Here is a 19,733-nt window from a genome sequence, read left to right on the forward strand (position 1 = left end):
TTTTGTTCCACTAACCCTACCTCTAGTTGCAAGTAAAAGATTTTGTACGTTACGTACTTTCTGTGCAAATAAAAAAAAATTATGTTTCTTTTCCCCCATCGCACTTTTGTTAATAAAAAAAAAAGGTTTACAAGGCTGCCGAGTCGCTACAGATACGGCAATGCACTCCAAACCTAGCATACATTTGAAGCAAAAAATAAATATATTTCTTAAATGATTTAATTGTATAAAGTAAACTATACATGTATTTCTATTATGCAGTTTATTATCAGGAAAAGCTAAAAAAACACTTTAAAAACAATTTGTTAGGCTTGGAACGCATAATTTCATTTACCATTCACTATACATGGGAAAACGTGCTTCGGTTTTCGAACCGACCTATACGGAAGACACTGCTTTGTGAATTCATTTCTCTTCACTTTGCTCCTTCCGCAGAGGAGAGCTATACACATATATTTTTCATGTTTTGTGTAGCTTGTCTCACAGTGTGTCCCTTGCTTTAGCAAAAACAACAACAAACACTATTCTAAGACTGTTTTATTCGTTAACTAGGATAAGCCGGATTTTGCCAATTAAGTGTTCTTTCTAAAAAATAAGTACTGTAGACGTTGACTCAGAAGCAACTAAGACCATAATAGTGGTTTAACAAAATTGACAAACATCTTCACTCAAACCGTCAATGCATGAAATGATGAAAAATCTTTCACCCTGAATTCACCGTTTCACTGGCTGTCTTTAAGACATTCACACTACAACTAGAGTAATTGACAAAAAGAATAATAAATCATGCATTTTCTAGGTTTATTCACAGCAGCCAATTGGGTATTCATACTCAATGGTTCAATAATTCAGTCCCTTGTAAAACGCTCATTGGCCAACCCCATGAATTTATATCAGCGTCGGAGTGTGAGAACGTCCCCAGCCACATTTCACGCATTCAACAAAAAGTGAATGTTCACCAAAGCAACAAGACTGAGTTGCAGACAAATATGAGAAGTAGCGTGCCTCAGTGTCTCCATAATTGTGGTTCTTGTGACACATAGCATGCTCATTAGTTGCAGATTGGTCATGGGAGCTAAGAGCATCACATCACTGTTCCATCTTTGCCGTTATAAGAGCATCCATTCTTCAATTCAAAGCCCATTCTGCTCTAATCTCATTGGAGTCTCATAATGTTCTACGGCCTTTTAGTGAGGGGTTTAAAGCACCTGGCAGGTTGTTTAGAAGAGAGCTTGTAAATGTCTGTGGTTAAAATTGGCCCTCGGGTTCAAACACAAGCCAATTGCTGCCCAGGCAGAAGGAGGGGTACCAATGTGGTTGTCAAGTTTGCCTTTGGTTTCTCAATGGAACACACTTCTTGTAACAACTTGCTCCTTTACGTCTCTCAGTTGTGTTTCCTTCTGATGCTTTGGGAAAACCTGTGAATGTTTTGCACCACTGTAAGACAGCACATTTACTCCAATCCCCGAAAGCCCTTTTTCAGAAAACATTTGTCACTATGAAGCACGACAGCAAATTGTTACTGTTGTATTCTAAGTTTTATATTCTGATCGTGTCCAAGTAATTCTGCCAAACAACCAGTGACCTACTGTATGAACAATAAAATACGTTCGGAATGCTTTTTTTCCTTGAAAAAAATGTTGAAATAGAAAAAACATTAAGTCAGTGTGATCAATGGATAACCAATGTTATTAAAAAGAGACATAATTCAGGCTTAATATTAAATTTTGTGTGAAATCACTAGTTTATTAAAGGGGGGGGGGGGCGGTCACCGGTTCAACAGAGTTCAAAATCTCTTTATTTCTAGATTCCAAAAGACAGTTAAAGTCATCAGACCAATGACCCATTATTACAAAAAACATTTCTGAGGTTTGATACAGCGATTAGATATACTCACTGAGCACTTAATTGGGTCAACCTGCACAGCTCAAGCATTGTGGGCAACATAAGGTGTGTGGGCCCATCATGTAATTCTAAAAAGAAAAATCAAAAGCATTTCAGCAAACGATTCACCATAATACATAACATAAATGTTAATATAGCCATCAAATCATCCATCAATTTTCTTAGCTGCTTATCCTCACAAGGGTCATGGGGGTGCTGGAGCCAATCACAGCTATCATCAGGCAGGAGGTGGGGTACACCCTGAACTGGATAGCTGGCATAGGCTCCAGCACTCCCCATGACCATTGTGAGGAAAAGCGGCTAAGAAAATGGATGGATGGATAGTCTTAAGATGGGGAATTTAGGGGTTTCGTTATCGTTAAAGTTATTTAAAAAATACTTTGGATTAATCTCACTGTTTTGAGTGTAATTTTCAAGCCACACTGATCATGTTTCCAACAGATTTTGAAAGAAGCATCTCGCCAATGACAGCGCCCACATTCACGATCTCTGATGAGTCGGCATACTGAATTTTGGCCTCCCTGACTGACACATGCCAGTACAGTTTTCAGCAAGACATCAGCCATGCAGAAAGGAGCCATGCACCAAAGTTGAGAGCACTCAGGGTCACACAACAGAAATCAGAGAACAGATTTTGAGCGTAACTTTGAATTTCTAGACGTAGAGGTTTCCTTTCTCCTTTCCTTTATCTACTTTCTGTGCTCTGCACGTATTATTATGCCAATTGCTCTTTATTTTGAGGGCAGAGTAGCACTTTTGCTTACTTTAGAGAAGACTTTCTTTCACTTTTGGAGTTTGAGTGAGCCAGTGAAATCTACTGTCCCAAAAGGGTTTTATAAGGCTGAGTTGAGCTGAGAGTTGAGGGTAGAGACTGGGAGCGAGCTGAGGTGAAGAGACAGAAAGGTTAGCAAGAGGCTTGACGCTGAATGAAAAACGCAGTCTCATTTCTTCGGCTGAATACAAGGACGCCAGTGCAACTCTGCATGACTACCAGGTATTGAAGCAGACCACGCCACATAATTGGATTGAACACTGGCTACGGTATTTATGTCACTTCGTGTCTTGTCAATCCCATAACAGGCATGGCAACGGCGTGGGGATCTCCCATGGTGATGGAGCTTTGCCTTATTCACATAGAATGGGGAGAAAAGAGCCAAGCCTCATTTAATTCACGTTTAATTCTCACTCAAAACATTTTAAGGCCTGACGTTATTTGCATAACAGGGAGAAGGGACTCTGCCTTTTCAGTGTCCCTGTGTGCCTGTATGTGTGTGTATGTGGGGGGGGGGGGGGGGGGGGGGGAGAGTGCAGGAATAGTCTTGTAACTGAAAGTGTATAGCAGGCTTACATATGCATACGCTTTCTCACACAGCTCAGCAGACAGAGAGTTTCTGTTGCAATCATTGTTGTGATGGCATTTCAAGTAAGCGTTTCTTAGTTACTCTGACCAAATCACATCAAAGGTCTTGTTGAAATGTATTTATGCCAAATTGAACACCGGAGTAGCCACTGATGGTGTAGTGGTACACACAGCTGCCTTTGTGTACGGGCAGCATGGGATCGATTCCCGCCCAGTGATGGTGTCGATATCTGCCCTGCAACTGACTGGCGACCAGTTTAGGGTGTACTACAGTGATGTCATGTTGAAAGACCCAGCCACGACCCATCTTCAATGAGGGAAAGAGGTTGTTCCCCAAAATCTCACAATACATACGCGGTCATCCTCTCCTTAATACAGTGCAGTCATCCTATCCCATGTGGAGAAACCACCCCCCAAAGCATGATGCTACTACCCCCACAGTAGGGATGGTGTTCTTGGGATAGAACTCATCATTCGTCTTCCTCCAAACATGGTTAGTGGAATTATGACCCAAAAATTCCATGTTGGTCTCATCTGACCACAAAACATTCTCCCATGACTCCCGTGTATCATCCAATTGGTCATTGACAAACTTAAGAGGGGCCTTGACATGTACTGGTTTAAGCAGGGGTACCTTCCGTGCCATGCATGATTTCAAACCATGACGTCTTAGTGTATTACTAACAGTCACCTTGGAAACGGTGGTCCCAGCTCTTTTCAGGTCATTGACCAAGTCCTGCCATGTAGTCCTGGGCTGGTTCCTCCCCTTTCTAAGGATCATTGAGACCCCGCGAGGTGATATCTTGCATTGGGCTCCACTCCAATTGAGATTGACCGTCATGTTTAGCTTCTTCCATTTTCTAATGATTGCTCCAACAGTGGACCTTTTTTCACCAAGCTCCTTGGCAATTTCTCCGTAGCCCTTTCCAGCCGTGTGGAGTTTTTCAATTTTGTCTCTGGTGTCTTTGGATAGCTCTTTGGTCTTGGCCATGTTACAAGTTTGAGTCCGAGTGATTGTATGGGGTCGACAGGTGTCTTTATGCAGCTCACGACCTCACACAGGTGCATCTGATTCAGGATAATACATGGAGTGGAGGTGGACTTTAAAAGACGGACTAAAAGTTAACTTTGAGGGTCAGAATTCTAGCTGATAGACAGGTGTTGAAATACTTATTTGCAGCTGTATCACATAAATAAATCGTTAAAAAAAAATCATACTTTGTGATTTCTGGATTTTTCTTTTTAGATTCTCTCACACAGTGGACATGCACCTATGATGAAAATTTCAGACCCCTCTATAACTTCAACTACGCCTCTGAGTTCCATATTCTAACAGCCAAAACTCAGTGGAACAACAGAGCACGCCTACACGCCTTCTTTCAAGGGCTGTCTCCAACCATAGAGGATCATCTGATCCTTCTGGACTTGACCTGAACTTCCTCATTGCTCTCGCTCTGAAAATCGGCAAATGGCTCATGGAGTGTTAGTAGGACAACAACCGATGGAGGAATACGCTCTCACCCACCAGGGACACAGACACTGCCTCCATCTGCCACCCGAAGTACATCTCTGCCGGCAAAGAGAGGGGCTGTGCTTCTACTGCAGGCTTTTGGGGCACACCGTGGCCTACTGCCAGGTCAAACCAGCCTGTACATCACCGACTACTGTGAGTGTCAACCTCATTCAAGACAGGTCTGGGCCGGTGCCGCTTCTGGTCACCCTATGTTCAGGAGGCCAGTCACTCCAGACGACAGCTTTCATTGACTCAAGTTCGGATGACAATCTTTTAAACTCACTCCTTGTTAGGAGCATGGGTCTGAAGACTTTTGAGGTACAGAGCCCCCGCAATGCATTAGCAGCTGTTGGCAGTTTTCTTGGCAAAATAGCCCACCATATTCAGGCTCTCATGCTAATGTTCCCAGACTCACACTCAGAGTGCATTAGTTTTCATGTCTTTGATGCAATGAACCATACCATAATCTTAGGGGGTCCATGGCTGAGACTGCACAACCGTTATATAGACTGGTCAACTGGAAAAATCAGGTCTTTGGGCATGAACTGCGCCCTAATGTGCTTCGCATCAGAGAGTATGGGGCGGAAGATGCTGCTCAGGAAAACCCTTAGATCTCGCTTGACGATCCAGACTTGCCTTTAGTGCCCTCCTTTTACCATGATCTGAAGGAAGTATTCTCTAAACGCAAGGCCAAATCGCTACCTCCGCACAGACCATATAATTGCACAATTGATTTACTGCCCAGCTCCTTACCCCTTTGTGGGAGACTTTTTTTTTTAATCTTTCTTGTGCGGAACATGAAGTCATGAAAGAATACGTGAAGGAATGGCTGGCTGTCGGATTTATCCAGCTCTTGTCATCACCTCCAGGGGCGGGCTTCTTTTTTGTCTAAAAGAACTGTCAGACTGCAGCTCTGTATAGAGTATCAAGGACTGAACAGCATTACAGGAAAAAACAGGTACCTCTCCCTCATTGCCACAGCCTTTGAGCTCCTGAAGGGGGCCAATGTTTTTTCCAAGCTAGACTTCAAGAACGCATACCACCTCATCAGGATACGAGAGGGGGAAGAGTGGAAAACGTCATTAAACACACACATTGGTCATTAGGAATACAGTGGTACCTTGGTTTTCGAACATCTGTTTTCGTACAAATTGGGTTTCGAGCAAAAATTTCGAGATTTTTTGCTTTGGTTTTTGAACGAAAATCGGTATTCGAACGCCCCGACCAGCTGACCAACGACGATTTGTTATTGTGCTTTCAAACTCACCCCCGAAAAAAATGGAAAAGACATAATGCGCGCGACCGTGCGCGACGCAACCAGTTGACCACACACTCCTCTGTAAGCGGACGTGTCCAGTAGTGACTTTTTTCCTTCCAACTGAGCAGTATTAACCCCCAATCATGGCTCCAAAGAAGGGAAGTGGAACTGCTGGTGCTGAAGAAAGGAAAGTGGTGCGTAAAACTGGTGACTTCACGAAGGATTTGATAACCGAATACGAATCTTGTGTGTCTAGTCTGAGCTATCGAAGAAGTATGGCATGGCGAAATAGATGATCAGCACCATTCTGAAACACAAGGATGCCCTAAAAGCAAGTGATGTTGCTAAAGGAGCAACTGTGTTGACCAAGCAAAAGTCAGATCTTGGAGGAAGTGGAAAAGTTGCTTCTTATTTTCGTGAATGAACAGCAGTTAGCTGGGGATAGTGTTGGCGAGGAAGGGAGGAGATGGAGGCTGAAAGCAGGAAGGATGTCTCAAGTGCCGAAGTAAGAGCTATCTGCGCCAAATGGAATGACATCCATAATTTTGTAGAACTCCATCACCCTAACAAAGCAGAATGTTCCAGAGCACTGCAAAATTTCAATGACGCCGTTATGAGCCACTTCACAAAGGTGCTCAAAAGACGGCAGAAACAGTCTACATTAGATTCTTTCTTATTTAAAAGGGGTGAGTCACCACCAACGAAGATATTTGAAACAACTGTTTTGCATTGCTTTTTTCTTTTGTTCCATTAACCCTACCTCTAGTTGCAAGTAAAAGATTTTGTACGTTACATACTTTCTGTGGAAATAAAAAAAAAAAATCTGTTTCTTTTCCCCCATCGTTATTGCTTGTTTAATATCATAAACATATCTGTTTTCAACCGGCCTTCTGGAACATATTGTGTTTGAGAACGGAGGCCCCACTGCAATTGGTAAGGCCTTTTGGACTCACAAACGCCCCTGCGGTGTTTCGGAGCTTTGCCAGTGATGTTTTATGTGACATGCTCAATATAAGCGTCTTTATGTAGATGATATTCTGATTTTCTCCCCAGATGAAAAATCACGTGTCGGGCATGTTCGAGCAGTACTACAGTGGTTACTGCTTCATGACCGATACATTAAGGCGGAAAAGTGCCAGTCCCACCAGTAATCGGTATCATTGCTGGGCTTCTCTACATTGGCCCACTACTACTACTTGCAAGGAAGTGCAGGGGTCCTTTGGGTTTGTCAACCTCTACCGAAAATTCATCCGGAACTTTAGTGCAGTCGCAGCACCATTACATTAACTAACCTCACCACACAGTTCCTTCGATTTGAACACAGCATGTCACGTGGCCTTCAGGAAACTCAAGGCTAGCTTTAACTCCGCTCCAATTCTTGCCTTGCCGGATCCCGATCAGCAGTTTGTTGCAGAGGTAGATGCATCGGATTTGGGGATAGGGGGGGAGCCCTCTCACAGAGGAATCCCAAGGACGGAAGATTGCACCCCTGCATGTTTTTGCCCCCCCCCCTAAAAAAAAAAAAGGAAAAAAAAAAGAAAACTGAGCTCTGTGGAACAGAATTACAATATTGAGGACCGGGAGTGTTCAACAGTCAGAGCATTGTCTGAGTGGAGAACCTGGCTAGAAGGAGCTCAGGTTCTGTTCTTGGTGTTAACTGACCATAAGAACTTGGAATATCTTAAGTCAGCCAAAAGGCTAATTGCCAGACAAGCCAGATGGTCAATCTTCTTTACACGGTTCAACTTTCTGCTGTCCTATCGCCCGGGTACCAAAAATAGGAAACCCAATGTGCTGTCACGGATTCATGATATGGAAAAAAGAGAATCCAGCCCCGCGTTTATCCTCCCCAACGCTTGTTTTGTCTTGGTATTCACATGGGAAATTGAGACTCAGGTTAAGGACGCGACAAAGGATTCTCGCAGCCCTGAAGGGTGCCCACATGACAGGCTGTATGTTGTCCCCCCGCTGAGGGGTAGGGTAGTTAAATGGGCCCATACCAATCGAATAGTTTGCCACCCGGGGATGGCCAAAACGCAGTAAGTGGCCGAGCAACGCTTTTGGTGGCCAAAAAGGACATCAGGGAGAATGTCAACACATGTCCAGTTTGTTCGGCAAATAAACCCTCCCAGCAACGTCCCTCAGGAGAGTAACGACCTCTGTCCATCCCTTGACGGACGTGATCACATATTTCACTAGACTGTGTGACCAGGTTGCCGCTTCGTAGGGTCACACCACTGTTCTCACAGTGGTTGGCCATTCTTCCGAAATTGTACACTTCATTTAACTGCCTCAAGTCCCATCTGAAAAACAGATGGTGGAGCTTATGATGACTAATATGTCTTGGTTGGATGGACTCCCAATCGACATAGTTTATCACAGTTCTGGAAGGAGTTTTGTTTCCTAATAGAGACCACCATTAGTCTTTCCTCAAGGCGTCACCCGGAAACCAACAGCCAGACCCAACGTTTAAACCAAGACAGGGCTCCAGTGTCTCACATGATCCGCGCTCTTGGAGCACAGTGACGCAGCTCTAAAGTGTTCGCCTCACAGTTCTGAGGTCCCGGGTTCAATCCCAGACTCTGTGTGGAGTTTGGATGTTGTCCGCGTGCCTGCTTGGGATTTCTCCGGGCACTCCAGTTTCGGCCCACATCCCAAAAACATGTAACATTAATTGGACACTCTAAATTACCCCTAGGTGTGATTGTGAGTCCGACGGTTGTCTGTGTCCATGTGCTCTGCAATTGGCTGGCAATCAGGTCAGGGTGTCCCCGCCTCCTGATGTAAAAATACAACTGCCATGTTTTTGATGAGTACTTTAGCCTTGCACACGTCTATATTTTAATGGTGGTCACGGAGAGTAAGTATTTTTATGGGTGGTAATTGGTTTAAAATGTTTGGAAGCATTAAAATGAAATATTCGACTGACGTCATGCGATGGTTGAACTACAGAGTTCAAAGCATATACTTAAAAAATTGAGCACTAACGATGCCTTCAGATATGGATAGAAGAAGCTTGTGGCTTCTTGCGGCTGCTGGATTCAGTCTCACAGTGGTTTACATTACTTCCTTACCACTTTGTCGTTTGGTTCTTTGTCAGAACAAAATGGTCCTTGATTATGATGGAAATGTTTTGTCAATAAAATTAACATTGGTGGTAATAATGGGATGGGTGTTTCCAGACCCTTTAAAAAGTTAGAATACAGTAATGTTATTCACAATAACAGCTCAATTTCTGGGGTGCATATTTACATGATATCTGACGGATTGCTTTTAGATGTTTGGATGTATTTACCATTTCTTAATTTATTTGAGCTCCGTGACTCATCTTGGGGCATTTAAGATGCAGTGAAGGAGATACACTTTCTATTTATGCACAGTGATACAGTTTGTGGTTCCTTCAGTCCGATTTCAAGACAGCGAAACGGTGAATCCGACAGATAGACAATCTAATCTCGTTTTCACTGAAAGTCATCTCTTTGTGCCAATACGACTCTCTTTAAACCCGAACCTCCCTTCAGATACACCCACCCCCTCTCCACCCAAGGCTAAATCCCTGGTTTAGCCTTTGATTTTTAACTTCAACTTTCTCCCTTCATCCTACCGTCTGCTTTAGTATGGAGAGCCGGCTGGGATAGAGTGACTAGTCAGTTTCCTGCTGCTTCTCTTTTCTTGATCTTTGTTGCCTTTTGGCCCTTTTTAGCCTGCTTCTTTGCTCCTGGCCCGCACACACACACACAAATCCACGCAGGCACACGTTACGTATGCAGAGTCTTAATGTGTATATGAGTGTGTGTGGATTGATCTGGTTTCCTAGAGGACCCTTTTGTGTCTGGGCAGGAAACAGCTAATCCAGTCGGATCTAACCCAGTCAGAGGCCCGATGCTCTTATTATTATCAATGTCTTGGTTTTGCCACCGCTATTTTACCAAAGGAAAAAATACAAATCTAATTTCTACAGCCTTTCTGTATCTTGAGTAGAAAATTCCACTTGTGACCCAAATTGATGGAGTTTGAAAGGCTGTAAAATTTGCAACTTGGATTGAATACCGTCAACTGTTGGACTAAAGTACAGTAAGATCACTAATAAGTAATAGAGTAAAGATAGTAATATGGATTCCGTTTATTTAAATATTGCAATTCTGCTTCAAAGCACATGATAAAAGAGAAACAATTACAAGCAGAGGTGGGACCAAGTCACTGCTTTCCAAGTCACAAGCAGGAGGGCAAAAACCTCAAGTCCTACAGTTTTGAGCTCTTTTGAGTCATTTTAACAGCAAAGTGACGATATATTTTAATTTTCGACTAATATTTATATTTAATAGCATATTAGCATAGGTGGCGTGGTGGCGCATCTGGAAAACGTTGGCCTCATAGTTCTAAGGACCTGGGTTCAATCCCAGCCCTGCCTGTGTGGAGTTTGCATGTTCTCCCTGTGCCTGCATGGGTTTTCTCCGGTCACTCTGGTTTCCTCCCACATTCCATAAACATACATTAAGTGTAGACTCTAAATTGCCCCGATAGGTGTGATGGTGACTGTGACTGTTTGTCTCGATGTGCCCTCCGATTGGCTGGGAACCAGTTCAGGCTGCCCGTTGACAGCTGGGATAGACTCCTGTGACTCTCGTGAGGATAAGTGGCTAAGAAAATGGATGGATATTTAGCATATATTATTTTTAAAATTCATCAAAATAAATTTGCTAAACAACTTCACTGAACATTTATAAGAAAATGTGGGAGCTCATTAAGATTTTTGCACCTTTAAAGCCGATCATCAAGGGTTGGGTGGAAGCTTTGTTTTTGCCGCTTCGTACCAAATTATTAAAATTTCAGTTTTTCTATGAAAATCCTATGCTTTGACTTAATATTTCTCACTCCCCAATCACCCAAAGTGATATTAATCAAATTAGTCACAAGTGAGAATTTGCAACCAGTCGTGCCACAATTAGTGAGTATCCTGCTGACATTGTCAAAAATTCAAGTACACTGTATGAGGATTTTTTTTGGGAGGGGGGGGGCATGGGAGGCACATTTTTTTAAAATATAAATTCACGCTATGCAAACAGCCATAATCTATTATTTTTGTATACAAACCTTTCTGGTGAGGCAGTTTACTTCCATCCATGTTCTGAACTGGTTATCTTTACAAGGGTTGCAGGAGTGCTGGAACCAATCCCAGGTATCTTCAGGCAGGAAGCGGGGTACACCCTGAACTAGTTGCCAACCAATTACAGGGCACACATAAACAGCCATTTGCACTCACATTCACACCTCTGGCCAATTTAGTCTAGTCTTAGTTTTTTGGATGTGGGAGAAAACCCGAGTGCCTGAAGAAATCCCACGCAGGCTTGGGGAGAACATGCAAATCTAGGGCTCCTCTGCAGAAGGAGTAAAGTGACGAGACATGAAGTCATCACGCGATGTCTTCCTTTTCCGGACACAAAGTGCACTGACGAGAAGATACCCGCGAGCGCTCTCTCAAGGACTAAGACAGCAAGAATCGATCATCGAGCACTCACTCACAAGAGTCGACATCCGATTAGCCCTTCAAAGAGAAACAACATTCCTTTCCACATCTTTGGCATAACAGAAAATGACAAAGACCATCAAAAGGTAAAGGGTATTTTGTAATATGTAATCTTCACAGAAAAGATGACCAAAAAAAAAAAACCTCTTAACACAAAGAAACATTCTTTTCACTACACAAACTCCGCACAGGCGAGACTGGGATTTGAACCCCAGACCTCAAAACTGTGTGGCAGACTCTCTAACCCATTGTACATAGTGCTGCCTTTGTGAGGCAGTTCAACCCACAGAAAAAAAGACCAACACATACATCTCAGTTTAAACTTGGTATAGCGTAACAAGGCATTAATGAAAAAAGGAATAGAAGTATATCATCTTGTTGGAAAAGCATTTTTTCGCCCCTAAATTGTAGTACCTCAGCCAGGACACTAAGTAATCCATGCATTTTCTGAGCTGCTTATTCTCACAAAGGTTGCGAGACTGCTGCAACATATTCCATCTGTCATCAAGCAGGAGGTAGGGTACACCCTAAACTGGTTGCCAGGGAATCGAAGCAAACAGTTACACTCACAATCACACCTAGGGGCAATTTAGAGTCTCCAATTAATGTTGCATATTTTTGGGAAGTGGGAGGCACGGGGGGTACATGTAAACTCCACACACGCAGGGCTGGGAACCCCAGTCCTCAGAACTGTGAGGCCAACGCTCTAACCCAGTTGTGCTCAATGCGTCGATCGCAAGACGATGTGCCCCCCCCCCCAAAAAAAAAAAAAAAAGCCAGCCAATGTTCCCTCTAAACTTCGCGCGTGCGCCATTCTGCACCGCTGATGCAGTCTTATGGCAGAAATTCTGCATTGCACGCAAAAAAAAAAATCCAAAGCAAATTGAAAGTATAACGTACAGCTATGCAGTTTGTGGCATTTTGCAATGTTATTCAATGAGTGAGGGATGACTGGTTTTTACATCCAATGGCACAATTCACACACGTACTGTAAAAAATGAAAAGAGTATGCCACCGGTTTCTTTAGGCAGCACACTGAACTTTCTCTAACGACGACTGCTGCTCCGTCACAGTCGGTTTTCCACTTTACAGGACTTACGCAACCCATCAGCGAGCAAAGACGAGCTAGACATGCTGCTTATGTTTACTTTTGATATTAATGAGGAAAGTTAAAAAAGAAATGCTATTGTTTTAAGATGCAATGACTGTTGGAGTATGTGAATAATCGAAGAAAAAGTGGTTAAACTGGACGAGATTTTCTCTTTTCTGAGTGGGAAAGGTCTGGTCTGAAGCCAAAGTAGAAAGTGCAGGATGAGATGGTGTGCAATTTTAAAATTCCACCTATGCACAACTTTATCCAGGATGAAAGCACAGACAATATACTGCACAAAAAGCTAATTCTGTATTTTAAACATAGGAGGCAACATAAAATTAACCTTGAAACAGTTTGGGAGCATCGTCATCACCGTCGTCACCCCCGGTAGCTCGCGAGAGGCTGGGTGCTTGAAAAGAAGCTCTTGAGGTAATAAAGTCTGAGCACCCCTGCTCTAACCAGTTGCTCCACCGTGCCACATTAGGGAGTGTCAAAATGATATTTAATTTTCAAGAAAAACTTACCTACAACTGGAAACACAATATGACTAGTGATATAATTTCTGTAACACCGACACAACCAAACAATGGAGCAACAAGGAGTAAACGAAACCAGGGAGGTAAATACAGAGAGTGACGAGAAAACGAGGAACACTTGTACAAGACACGAGTGGCTGGAGGGAGCTGATTGATCAACACGAGGTCGGACGTTCACGAGAACAGGTGGACATTTAACAGAACGAGCACACAAGACATGGAAAACAAGGGGAAAAAAACTATACAGACCATGGCATGAAGAAGAAAAGGCCACAAAGAAGCAGAATACAGCTTCATGTCAAATTGATGCTACCTCTGTGTGATCGCTAAATCAAGTGAATTCAAAAATAAATCCAAGCACACTACAGTGACTAAACACTTGATTGATTAAACCAGACTGTAATGAACAGCAAACCGGGACAGCTGATATACAGTATCTCTGTCAATGGCCAACACGCTTCTTTGTGAATTCAAAGTAAATGGAGCAGTCCTTACCTTTCTGAGCTTTGCACTCTCTGAGTGCGGCGAGAGAATCCGATTGAATTTCAAAACGCACCATTACTAGTTGCGTGATTTTCTAACAACCTAGCTGCAAATGCAAACAAAAATTATACGTGAATGTGGATTTTTTGTTTGTTTGTAATTAGTTGTTGTATTCTTGTGGACTTGTGGAATGTGTAAGTTAATTAACTATCATTTATTATTGATTTATGTTCCACTGTTTTTTTTTTTTTAATGGGATTGGTGAATTCTTCCTTATGAATGTGCCCATCAGGGCATTAACTATTCAAGGAAAATAATCCTGAAGAAAGTAGTAGTGTTAATGTGACAACATAGAGAACCGCACCTCACTGTGTTCAGGGCAAAGCCTAATTGATATCACCTATAGCCAATCACAAGGTACAAAGGAAAAAATAGAGTGATCTCCCGCTTGCCCATTCTGTTTGTATTCATGACCACTGATTCCTTCACTGTGCCAGAAGCTTTCTTCATTAGGAGTGGCTGTACCCGATGCGATTAAGTTTTCACGGTTTGTGCTACCGGCTCCTTCTTCCTTCGCTCCTGCATGTGATATATGTCAGTGGTCCTATTTCTGGGCCATGTATAGTGTGTGTGTGGTCCTTTTCTTCCTGTCCAACATGCTTGGATAGGACCTGACTTCATCTGGTGGGATACGAGTAGCATCATGCGACGCTTACAAGACCACCCGTACAACACCCGTAGCACAGGAACCATCCATCCCTCCATTTTCTTTTGCCGCTTATCCTCAAAAGGGTCATGGGAGTGCTGAAGCCTATCTCAGCTGTCAACGCGCAGGTGGCAGGGTACACCCTGAACTGGTTGCCAGCCAATCGCAGGGCATATAGAGACAAACACCTGCACTCGCAATCACACCTAGGGGCAATTTATTGTGTCCAATTAATGTTGCATGTTTTTGGGATGTGGGATGAAACCGGAGTGAAAGAAGAAAACAAATAGATGGATTGGATGGATGAAATTCCTGGGTAGCGTTGTCAGGCAACTTGTCAGGCGCATTGTCCAGTATCCTGGTTTGCCACATTAACATTGTGGGAGATTTCAGAATCAGAATCAGAATCAGAATCAGAATTAGAATAGCTTTTTTGGCCAATTGTGTAAAAACACAAAGAATTTTTCTCTGGTAGTCGGTGCTGCCCTGGTACGACATTCATTCTGAACAAAGAATAATGAACAACATAGCAACAAGAACAAAGAACAAGAGAGATTTCTGTTTATAGCAAGTATTCCTTATAAAATGTAAAATCTTCTTCATTTAGAACAGGTAGAGCAGAGCTAAGTGTGTTAATGTCCCACATTGTGTTAAGCTTGTACAGAGTGCCTTACCCGTTTGTGATTCCCATTATAAACCGGTCCAATGTCAATGGTGTAAAGGGAGCAGTTTAAAGTGACGATCTACAAAATATTAAAAAGAAAAAAATAATAAAATAAAAAATACATATATCTCCATCCATCCATTCATTTTCTTTGTTGCGTATCCTCATGAGGGTCGCGGGGAGTGCTGGAGGCTATACCAGCTATTAATCGGCGGAGGCGGGGTACACCCTGAACTGGTGGCCAGCCAATTGCATAGAGACAAACAGTCGCACTCTTAATCACACCTAGTGGCAATTTAGAATGTCCAATTAATGTTGCATGTTTTTGGGATGTGGGAGGAAACTGGAGTGCCCAGAGAAAACTAACGCAGGCACGGGGAGAACATGTAAACTCCACACAGGGGAGGTGGGGGGGGGGGGTGGGATTGAACCACAGGTCCTTAGAACTGTGAGGCCAACGCTTTACCAACTGATCCACCTTGTTGCCATATGTTTCAGGGAAGGCTGAACCAACTTGGGAGACTCGTGCCGCGACTGGCTGAGAGGGACAAGGCTCTTTGGGACCTCCTGTCAAAAAGGAACTGCTGGGTGTGGGGCATCGACCAGATGCGCGCCTTTTAAGACTTGAAGGCGGCACTGACGTCTTCACCGGTGCTGGCCATGCATGATCCCAACAGAGTCCAAGGTCTTAGCAAATGTGTCGTCGTACGGACTGGGAGGAGTAGTGCTCCAAAAATGGGATGAGGGATGGAGGACAGTATCCTACATGTCTTGGGCTCTCACACCTACAGAGTAGAGTTTTACGCAAGTGGAGAAGGAAGCTCTGGGACTGATGTGGGCTTACAAAAGGTTCTGCAACTTCCTCATAAGGAAACATTTCCAGATGGAGACAGACCACAAAACCCTCCTGAGTCTCCTGGGTACACAGCCATTGGATGCTCTACCTCCTCGGATCAAACACTTCAGGATGCGACTCATGCGCTATTCTTACTCCATCTCTCACGTGCCAGGGAAGTGCCTGTGTACAGCTGATACACTGTCTCTAGCTCCTGTGTATAGGGACGAGATACCTACAGAGAAGGAGCTGTTTGAAGATACCAATATCTACGTGGACATGGTGATGAAGAGCCTGTCAGCCAGTGTTGACTAGGGCGAGGAGACAACAGTCAGTGTGGTGGCCCGGGCTGAGCCAGCAGCTGAATGAGTTGGTTCTGAATTGCCGAACATTCTGCAAGGAGAGGCAAAACCACTGAGAGCCATTGATGCCATCATCGTACCCAAGCCGACCATGGGAAAAGTTGGGAGCGGACTCCCGAGCATTTTTGCTCGGGAGTAAGACCTACCTGCTGGTTCGTGGACTACATGTCAAGGTATGTACGTTGTCATCTCACGCCCATGAGAGCCTCGCCGGAACAGAGTTGCCCCATTCCGGTGGAGCCTTCCCAGAGGGGCGGTTCAGATCAACTCACAGAGGAACCACCACCCCAGAACCTTCCAGACCCACCACCTACTCCAACTCTCAGAACAAGGTCCAGGAAGCCTGTTAGGATGCTAGCGAGGTTGGATTTAGGATTTTGTTTAGAGACAGAGACAATGCAGGAACTCCAAAAAAAAAAAAAAAAAAAAGAGAGAAATGTTGAGATGTGGCTCTTTCTAAAACAATTGTTTTGGAAGTAATACTGTTAGTGATAATACTAGCATTAGGGTTTGTATATAAAAATTTTAACCATTTAAGAAAATTATTGCCAAATCCAAACCGCGGTAGAACATTAAATAAAAATGACCATTCAATTCTGTCAAAGGCCTGACGTGCATCCAACGACAGCAGTTCTGTGTCTTTACACTCTGGCTTTTCATGTACTATATTAAAAACTCTTCGAATATTGTGAAATCCTTGATGTTTTTTAACAAAACCGTTTAGATCATTATGTATTAAACTAGGTATATAGTGATCCAATCGTATTGCCAGGGCTTTGCAAAGTATTTTTGTATCGTATCCCATCAGGCTTATTGGTCCTTATGAGGAACATTCTGTGGAAGGCTTATTAGGTTTGAGGATCAGAGTAATCAACGCAAGTCTCAATGTAGGAGGAAGAGTCTCCTTATTATATGATTCTTTATACATGTCCATCAATGGAGTCAATAATTGTTTTTGAAATGCTTTATAAATTTCTATAGTCAGTCCATCGGGCCCAGGAGCACGATTAGTGTTAATACTTTGAATGGCAGCAGAAATTTCTTCTTCTGTCAGATGGTTATCTAAGTTTTGCTTTGCCTCCTCTGAGAGGACTGGAAATACAAGTGAATCAAGAAATGCATCCCTCTCAAACGAAGTCTGTTGTATCTCGGATTTATACAATTGTTCATAGAAATCCCTGAAAGTACTATTAATTTCTTGACGGTCAACAGTCAAATCTCCGTTAGATGTCCTTATGCTATTAATTGCCCGTTCTGTTTGTAATTTCCGAATCCTCCAAGTCAAAAAATTACCCGCTTTTTCACCTTGATCGTAATAACGCTGGTTAAGCCCTAATAAACTTTTGCCGCTTTATCTGTAGATAATTTATTATATTTACTTCTTAAAAATAGCAATTCTTTATGTTTAAGTGGATCATCTACCTGATCTAAATCATTTTCTAACTCCTTTATTTGCTTCTCTAAATCACACATCTCTCCTTTTTGTTGTTTAGATTTAGAACTTGTATAACTAATAATTTCTCCTTGAATGTAAGCTTTGTACGCTTCCCATATTGTACAGGCTCCCGTTTGATCTGTATTAATTTCAAACAATAAATAAATTTTACTTTTGATGAAGGAAACAAAGTTCTCATTCTGCAGCCATATAGATTTAAATCGCCAATTGCAGGGGCAGTGATAAAGTTCGTCTATTTGAATATTCATAGATATTGGTGCATGGTCGCTAATCACTATACTGTCATACCAGCAGTTTTTAACCTTTCACAGAAGGTTTTGAGAGACAAACAAGTAATCAATGCACGATTGAGAATTCTGGGAGCCTGAATAACATGAAAATTCCATTTTAGAAGGATTAAAATATCTCTAAATTTCAACTAAATTTAGATCAACACTTGTTTTAAAATTTTCCTCGTTTTCACTTTACTTGGATCTAAACCTGTAGTACGATCCAACACAGGATTTAATGTGCAATTAAAGTCACCGCCAATTATAACTGACCCATGTAAAGCAGAGATTGTGAGAAAAACGTCTTCAAAAAATTTAGGATTGTCCTCATTTGGACCATATGCACATACCAAATTTAATGCGAGAGAGAAAATAGTACCCTGGACTATCACATACCGCCCTGCTGGATCCTGAATTATATTAGTGATTTGTAATGGTATAGTTTTGTTAATAAGAATTAAAACACCCCGTGCATAATTATTATATGATGCATATAGTACACTCCCAGGCCACCTGTTTCTAACGTTTTTGATTTCTGAATCAGTCAAATGACTCTCCTGAAGGAGTACTATTTTAGCTTTCAATAATTTAATTTTATTAATAACCTGTTTCAATGTATTAAGATTTTGAAGACGCCTGACATTCCAACTTGTAATCTTTAAATCAACAATTTTATGACTTGCACTTTCCATAAGCATACAAAATGCAATATTATCGAAACAGTGTCTTGGATTAATATAATCTCTGTGCAATTTAAACTAAACAGCACAACATGAACCTTTATAAACAAAAATCTATAAAACATCCCCATCACTTATTGTAAATAAAACAGATATGGGGACTAACCCCAATCCACCTTAAGGAGCAGTGGTAAAACTAATCAAGCAAATGAAAAACAGAAAGAAACATAAATGGTGGCATCCACCCAACCCGCCAATAAATAAAAAAATAAATAATACGATAGCAAATCTAGCATACCCGAAACTTATTACTCTTTTACCCCCTCCACAAAAATAAATAAATAATTATAATCAAAAGAAAAAGTAATAGGTCAAACTAAATAAAAATGACCAATTTTGACCAAGCACACATTGAGCAATAACTATATAAGCTAAACCAAAAACCGGTCGAGAGGCACAACTTATAAAGGTCTGACATAAGAGTGTATCATGAATCTCACCATAACGTTCAAGTGATTGTCTGATAAAAGTCCTCAGCTTCTCTAGGCGTGGCAAACAGCTGTATTCGTCCTTCATGTAGGACTCTCAATTTGCAGGGGTAAATCTCGAATCCACGGTAAAACCCTTTCTCCACAAACTTCTTTCTTACCACGTTGAACTCGTTGTGTTGGCGCATGGTTTCAACCAACAAATCTGGTGCAAATGTGAGCTTGTTTTCTTCATGGGTAATGTTGAGCTGCCTAGCAGTGCGTAGAACAAATTCTCTGTCTTGAAACTTCAGAAATCGAATGATCACAGCTCTACATTGCCCTGGTTTTGGCTGCGCCAGAGTCTCGTGTACACGCCCAAGAGTAAAGCTCCTGCCACGCCTAGTTCCAACCATGTTGGTAACTCGTGCTCCACAAACTCCAACAAGGACCGATTCATTTCAGCATTTTCACATAGGCCAAACAGACGAAGATTTTTGCGGCGCTCCCGGTTCTCTAAATCATCAGCCTTGGTTTCCAAAAGAGCGATACGTTTAGCAGCAGTAGCTAGCTCCGCTTTAGCCACCTCCAAATCATCTTCCAGGGATGATATACGCTC

General features: G+C 42.4%; 1 long non-coding RNA gene across 1 annotated transcript; it reads right to left on the bottom strand.

Moving 5' to 3' along the window:
- Positions 1-1,370: 1,370 nt before the first annotated feature.
- On the bottom strand, positions 1,371-13,257 carry LOC133502271 (uncharacterized). The gene is made up of 3 exons (XR_009795421.1): positions 13,000-13,257; positions 1,898-1,973; positions 1,371-1,418 (listed from the first exon to the last, which is right to left on the bottom strand). It is a non-coding gene; the product is annotated as an uncharacterized LOC133502271 (long non-coding RNA).
- Between the last annotated feature and the right edge of the window lie 6,476 nt (positions 13,258-19,733).

The sequence above is a fragment of the Syngnathoides biaculeatus genome, chromosome 6 (genome assembly GCF_019802595.1).
Source record: "Syngnathoides biaculeatus isolate LvHL_M chromosome 6, ASM1980259v1, whole genome shotgun sequence".
In the NCBI taxonomy this organism is placed as follows: domain Eukaryota; kingdom Metazoa; phylum Chordata; class Actinopteri; order Syngnathiformes; family Syngnathidae; genus Syngnathoides; species Syngnathoides biaculeatus.